Genomic DNA, 7,868 nt, shown 5'->3' with positions numbered 1-7,868 from the left:
AACGTACACTGTCAACGTATGCTTTTGGCGACTGGGTTGGCTCTCAGATATACGTGTTTCTAACAAGATGATATCATTAAAAGTTACATAAAATAGTTTAATAACAAACGCAGGAAACACGTGAGTTGCTAGTTTAGCGAAAGCAGCGTCCCTAACAACCTGACGTCGTTGAAACATGCGAGCGAGCCGATAAAATCTTCCTAATAACTATAAAACTAAAGATCAGACACAATCACTGACTGAAGATTATGCAAGTAAAAAGTATATTTCTCGCTAGAAATTTTATTAGGAACACGTTTAACGGTGAATCGGTCCTAAAATATTGCATTTCCCATTCAGATAATAAAGTTTAATAACGATCATACACATTCACTGATTGAAGATTATTCAAGGAAAAAGTAAATTTCTCGCTAGAAATGTCATTAGAAACACGTTTAATGGTGAATCTGTCCTAAAATATTGCATTTCCCATTCAGTTAATGCTGGGTTTTGCGTATCATATGCACGCGAAATGGACGTATCCGCCCTCCACAGTAGTTAATGCTGGGTTTTGCGTATCATATGCACGCGAAATGGTCATTTGGCGTATGTACTGCACGCATTTTGAAAGTGTCAAACCGTGCGATCTGTACGCATGGTGAGACTGGAAAAGCTGTCATATTCTTAGTTATCACATTCTGTACGGAGCTCCTTAAGGGACAATAGGGAGAACGCTCCTGGACAGAACCTTAGATGGAAGTCGTGCTTAGTGACAAATCACGACAAATACTTCCAATTGATATGCATGAGTTTGAAAATTGTGCTTATGACACGAACATTTCGAAAATACGTGTACCTGATCACGTATCAATAGATTAAATAACGTGACAGTGTCACCTATTTTCGTGAGCCCGGGATGCCTGTACGCCGGCCATTATCGCCCGATAATGGCCGGCGTTCTATACTACATTATCCCTTACATAACCAGCAATGACAATGGTTTTATACCCATGATTTAAACGGCATGCGAGCTGCTGGTTTCAGTAACATCATATCAACCATGTTATTATAATTATGTGGAGACGAATGAAATATTCTTCTTCATAACTATCAAACCCAACATCCTTCACATTCGCCGAACGACGATTATGAAAGTAAAATGCACATTTCTCGCTAAAAATGTTTACATAAACACTTTTAATGGTGTAACTATGCTAAAATATCATATTTTCCACCCAGAATAAAAAGTATGTCCGCCATTTTCACAGAAAGATATCCTAAAAACTATCCAATAGGAAAGATGCTCACGGCGTATATTAGAGACGTAGTGAGGCACCCCCCATGCCGTCGGCAGAAGACGCCGAAGGGTACCTTTCCCGTCACCGACCGACGGCATGGGGTACCTTTCCCGTCAGTCACCGACGCTAAAGTGCCTTTGCCAACAGTCGGTATTTGACGTTCTCGGAGTGAGACTGTGTTGTCCTAGGAGGCAACCAACAGAGGCTGAATTCAGCCATCTTGGCCCTTTTATCTGCACCTGGGTGCAGGGGGAGGAGCTTAGATGGGTTGCATTCGCAACCCCTACTGAGGTTCACCACACTCACGAAAATTAATCTATTGAATCATGCCCCAGAGCACAATTGTTTGACTTATTTCATGCTACACAGAATGAAATTTAAACCATTGCCTTTCAATTCTGATGTTTTCTTCCACCACAGAAGGGGCGTGCGCAGATAGTACAGTGCACCCTCTACTTATGTATTTGTCAAAACAACAAATGCATCAAAGGGGAAAATGTAGTGTATCAGGGATACTCTGATTTCCCAGTTTTTTACAGCAGACCTCCTCAAAAACCTTTCGCTCTCACGCTCACGGAAAGTAATCCATTGAATCGTGTCCCAGAGCACGATTGTCCGACATTATTCGTACTGCACAGAACAAAATGTAAACCTATGCATTTTGGATTAGAGCGTTTCTCAGAATATACACGGATATAAATATATATACTAGTGGTGGTCCGTTATCTGCGTTAACGTGCTGCATTAACGCAAGACTCTTATCGGGCGGAAAAAAAAAATATCGCCATTAATCTATTCTCAAAGTTGGTTCGGGGGCTGGGTCTATACTACGCAAGCTATGATGACTTTCACTTTGATATTTCAGACTTCAAACCTGTGTATGCCTACTGTGAAATTACCACATATAATGTGTCGTGCTGACATGGATGCAGCTATGAAGCCGCCGGGTTTGCTTCAGGGAAAATGTATTTTTAAGAAGCTTCCCAATGGAAACCTCAACAAGACTAAGGTTGTTAGGGTTCCCCTGCGCTACCCTGTAGTGCAGGGGAAGAGTTCTGCTCGTCAAACTACTATGTTTGAGTGCAACCGAGGCAAGCCCGTCAGCACAGCTCTATCAGCCAAGCCAACTAATCTCGCTCAGTGGATTGCCACCAGCTGCCGGCCCATCAGTGTGGTTGAAGATGATGGGCTCGAGCTTGTTCTCCAGGCGGCCACAGGTGACCAATCTTAAAAACTACCTGCAAGGCGAACTATCATGAGGAGAAGACATGACCAGCACGCCTTAGAAAAAAAGCCGCAAAAGATGAGAAGATGGTAGAGGCGACGTATGTAGCACTGACCGGGGACCATTGGACATCTGTCAACAACGAAAATCGATGGATGCCTGCTGGGAACTTCTCTCCTTCGCTTTAGGTAAGCTACGTTATGTAATTTTAACAGTGTTGGGCAATCTACTTGGAAATTGTAGTGAGCTAAGCAATCAGTTACTCTACCATAAATACAGCTTCACTACCAAAAGCTACCACCCAGTCAAATGTAGGCTAACAAGCTAAGTTACACAAACACAGCAAAAGTAGTTCACTACAAAAGAAGCTACTTTAAGTTGCACTAATTTCAACATGCATGTTTAAGTTGAACCAAATTTCAAGAAAATGTGTGTTCAAATTTGGAATGAATCTGTGATTAATAAGAAGTCTCAAAATTCCAAAAAGATAGGTACAAAAATACCCCAGAAATAGTGGCCAAGCTACTTGATCAACCAAGAAGTTAAGCTACTGAAAAGTTACTTGATTCAAGAAAAAGTGAAGCTACCACCAAGCTACCGAGATTTGTAGTTAGTTACTAGCTTAGGTACAAATAGTGAAGCTACTGCCCAACACTGAATTTCTAAATTACATAATTAAATTGAATGACTTATTAATTACCACGACACCACGAATTCCCACCACAACATTATGTTTGCTTCTTGATGATTGCTAGTTGTTTACTACTACTAGTGAACTTATTCTGATCTAGTTTGTCTGTCCGTTAGGTGTGATGAAAACAGAGGAGCATCACTTTGCAGCAGCGTGTGCCAGGCAGTTTCTCGACGTCACATATCAGTGGGGGATAACTGACAAAATCAGCACTATTGGAACAGACAGCTGATTTTAATCTATATGGTGGCAGCAGGGAGGATACTGCTATTCGAGCATTTGCCCTGTGTTGCGCATGTTGTACAGAGAGCTATTGTAATGTCACTTCGGGAAGGTGGTTTTGATGGTGCACTGGCCAAGTGCCGTAAAGTGGTCGGACATTTCAGACACAGTCCGGCCAACTCAGACGAGGTGAATGGCCAGCAAGCCTCCCTTGGACAAGATCAGGAGCAACTCTTGCAAGATGATCCAACACGGTGGAATTCCACCCTTGAGATGATCAAGCACTCGAGATGCAACAGAGAGGCACTGCACACAACGCTGTCTCAGCAGAAGCACAATCTGGCCCTCCCAACAAATGCTGAATTTGAGAAGTTGGCAAATCTAGAGAACTGCTGGAGCCATGCAGGTATGGTCTACAAAGATAGCGTGTTCATGAATTGGCATACAAGTTATTTTAAATGTCACTTTGTATTTAAGAAACACGTGCCCTTAAATGTAATGTGATTAAGAACTTTAAAAATGTGTAATCTGTCTAGATTACACATAGTGTAATCTAGACAGATTAGTTTCTGTCTGTCTGTGTGTGTGTCTCTGTCTGTCTGTCTCCGTGTTTCTCTGTCTGTCTGTCTCCGTGTTTCTCTGTCTGTCTGTGTGTTTCTCTGTCTGTCTACGTGTGTCTGTCTCCGTGTTTCTCTGTCTGTCTGTGTGTGTGTCTGTCTGTCTCCGTGTGTCTATCTCCGTGTGTCTGTCTCCGTGTGTCTGTCTGTCTGTCTCCGTGTGTCTGTCTGTCTATCAGTCTCTGTGTGTCTGTGTGTGTCGTTACATCACTGAGCTCCTTGGTGGGGATAAGTATGTATCCTGCTCTGTGGTTCTACCTGCCCTGTGCCACCTCCAGCACGGGATAAAGATCTCAGATGATGATCCTGCCTATATTGTGCGATTCAAGGCCGCCTTCACCAAGGACCTCAACCAGGGGAGGGAGAAAATAAACCTGGAATGGCTTGAGGTATGTCAGACTGACCAAAAGATAACTGCATTGTTTGACCATTTTAAAATGTTAAGCCTGTAGATCGGTCAATCAATAGATGAATGATTCATGAAAAAATCTGGAGGTCGGATTTGGAAAGTGAAATTTTCATCAATCAATAATTATTATTTTTTTATTCATCAAAGGTGGCGACTGCTCTAAATCCAAGATTTAAGGAACTCAAGTGCTTGCCCAGAGCAGTGAGGGAGCCAGTGTGGGCAAAGCTAAGTGAGTTGGTGAAGGGAAAAGAACCCTGAGCCACCCAAGAAGAAAACAGCCCTGCTACTGATGGGATCAGATCAGACTCAGATGAGGAGACACCAGAAGACAATACTGTAGAGAGGTACAAGGTAGAGCCCAGTGCCAGCTTAGATCAGTGTCCACTGAGGTGGTGGTCGGAGCACACTGCTGTCTATGGTAAGATGGCCTACATTGCCCTCAAATACAGTCCCATGCGAGATACTTTTTTTCTTTAGCAGGCCATATTGTGCAGAAGAGATCTAGTTTGACACCAGAAAATGTGAACAAGCTGGTTTGCCTGAGTGACTGGTGGAAGAAGGAGAAATAGAGCTTGGACTGATTTACACAAAGATACTGACTGTTAAAAGTTCATTGTGACCTCTTATGTAGGCCTACAGTTCATTTTTATGTTTATTTTCAATTCATGTTTAACTGAATAAACAGTTAGTAAACACAAGTACATCTTATTGAACATTATTCATCACCAATTATCATAGTAGAGCAGCTTTCTCAAGTAGTTTGTGATGCATTTGTCATGGTTTTGAATAATGTTTTTTGCATTTGGACTTTGGTGGCATCTAGTGGCCGTGCATGTGTTATTTAAGTATTTTCTGTTTCCTTGCTTTGCCAATTACTCCTGTAACCTGGGTCTTGTTTCTCCTGCCATGTATTTAAGCCCTGCTTTTGCCTATGTTTAGTGCTTAGTCTTAGGTATGCCACGTTTGTACTCTGACCCAAGCTAAAGTCTTGTATAGGACATTATTATTGATCCTCTGTGTTCTGACTGCTTGCCTGCTCTCTGGACTACCCACTTGGATTTGCCCCTCTGGTATGACGTTTTAAACTTTTGTCTTTTTGACGAAGATCTACCTGTTTTTGAGGGCAAAAAGTCTGTTTTTCCCTTTTTGGATTTTGCCCTCGTTTTGGAATTTTGTGATCTTCTGTGTTTTTGCCCAAAGACTTAGAGTAAACAAGATTTCAGTTAACCCTCTCTGCACTCAAGTCTATACTCTTCGCTTTTGTTCACTGGGTTTGGAGTAGAACTGTGGTTTGCAGATCCAGGCTCGATCTCCAACTCTGAAAGAAAGACTAAGCCATGGATGACTCAGCAGAGACTCCCCCACAGGATTTATCGGATATCGAACGGCTCATGGCTACCCTCAACAGCTTCGGAGCTACAATGGAAACCCATGCCCAAGCCTTGCCCAATCTGCAGCAACGTGTCCAGCAACATAATCAAGCTCTACAAAATATACTGGCAGAAGTGCGTAGAATAGGGAATCTACCACCTCCAGCACCGGCTCCCAACCCTAATCCGGCACCATCTCCTGCACCACCTAGTCATGAACCAAGACTGCCTGCGCCGCAGAGATATAATAGAAATCCAGGTGGGTGCAGAGGCTTTTTGACACAATGTGATTTGGCATTTGAGCTACAGCCCTCAAGTTATCCGGGTGATCGATCCCGAATAGCTTACTTAATCACCCTAGTAACTGACAAGCCTCTGGCCTGGGCGACTGCTATCTGGGGTCTACAGGGCGCTATCTGCTCTATTTCTACAAATTTCCAAGAAGAAATGTTATGTGTCTTCGACCGATCAGCAGTGGGCCAGGAGGCAGCCAAAAGACTCCTTAAACTTCGACAAGGCAGTGCTGCTGACTATGCAATTACTTTCAGAACCCTGGCAGCTGATAGTGGGTGGGACGAGCAGGCCCTAATCTCAGTCGTCTACGACGGATTGTCTGATGCCCTGAAGGATGGATTTGCTACCGTGGAGACACCCAATGACTTTGAGATATTGGTCTCCCTGGCTATTCAGCTAGACAACCGCCTGCGTGAGCACCACCGTATCCAACCTCATGCCCGAAGGTCGGCTGATGTTCAAGCTCCATCCTGGAGTCCTGCTCCCACATCGTCCAGTGATCCTGAGCCCATGCATATTGGAGGAACCCGTCTCTCTCAAGCTGAAAAGGATCGACGTAGAAGGTAGGGGCTATGCTATTACTGTGGTAATGCAGGCCACCTCCGAGCCTCTTGTCCTGACTGCCTGGGAAATGGTCAGCCCCGTCAAGATGAGGGAGAAGCATGACTGGGGCAACATTCTCTCCCAACTCCCCAGGGGCAGGAGTATTCTTTATTTATTTTATTTAACCTTTATTTAACCAGGAAAACATCTTATTGGCATAAAAGTGAAAATTTGTGTTTGGGGCTTTACAATCCAGACAATTGATGTAAATAGTAAATAATAAAGGTCCTAGAACCGATCCCTGTGGCACACCCTTGGATACATTAAGAGAGCTAGAAGTAATACCTTCTGCTCGCACACACTGAGATCTGTCTGATAGATAATTTTTAAACCAACCGACAGCTTGATCAGACAAACCGATGCTACAGAGTCTTTCTAATAATAAGGCATGATCCACCGTATCGAAAGCCTTTTTGTTAGCCTTTGCTTGTTATCTAAAAATTCAATAAAATCATTTACCACATTTAAAGCAGATGTTGACGTACTATGTTGTTTCCTAAAACCAGATTGAAATTCAGATAAAATACTGTTTGTTGATAAAAAGTCCTTCAGTTGTTGGCTTACAATGGACTCCAATACCTTATTCAAAACATACAGTTTGGAAATGGGCCTATAGTTGTTTAGCACAGTGGGGTCCCCCCCTTTTAACAGTGGGAGAACAAAGGCAGATTTCCAAATAAGGGGAATTTCGTTTGTCTCCAGGGATAAATTAAAAAGATAAGTCAAAGGTGATGCAATAAAATCAGCAGCTAACTTTAGAAAGTAGGGTTCAAGCTGGTCTGGACCTGCTGATTTTTTTGGGTCTAAACATTTCAGGGCCTTACAGACCTCTGAATGTATAACAGCGCCAAAAGTAAAAGCTTGTCCCTCAAAACAACAACTACAAACAGAGCAAGCAGAGGAGCCTTGAGCTGTGTTTTCAGAGTTAAAAGACCTTGGCACCCTGGAGCAAAAAAAGGCAGAGAGAAGACACATCCACGGGAAGGACTGGTGCCAGGCAAAAGCTCAATGCTACAGTCATAGGACCTGTGAGGGGGCATCGTAGATGCTCTTGCCTTAATAAAGACTACTTTCAGGTCCAAATATTCAACAGAGTTAAAGTTCTTACCTGTATGTCATGGGGAGAGCAGCGACACACTTTTCAGGCCTTCATCGACTCC

Source organism: Gadus morhua, chromosome 15, assembly GCF_902167405.1.
Source record: "Gadus morhua chromosome 15, gadMor3.0, whole genome shotgun sequence".
NCBI lineage: Eukaryota > Metazoa > Chordata > Actinopteri > Gadiformes > Gadidae > Gadus > Gadus morhua.
The sequence above is the reverse complement of the archived record's forward strand: the minus strand, read 5'-3'. Positions refer to the sequence as shown.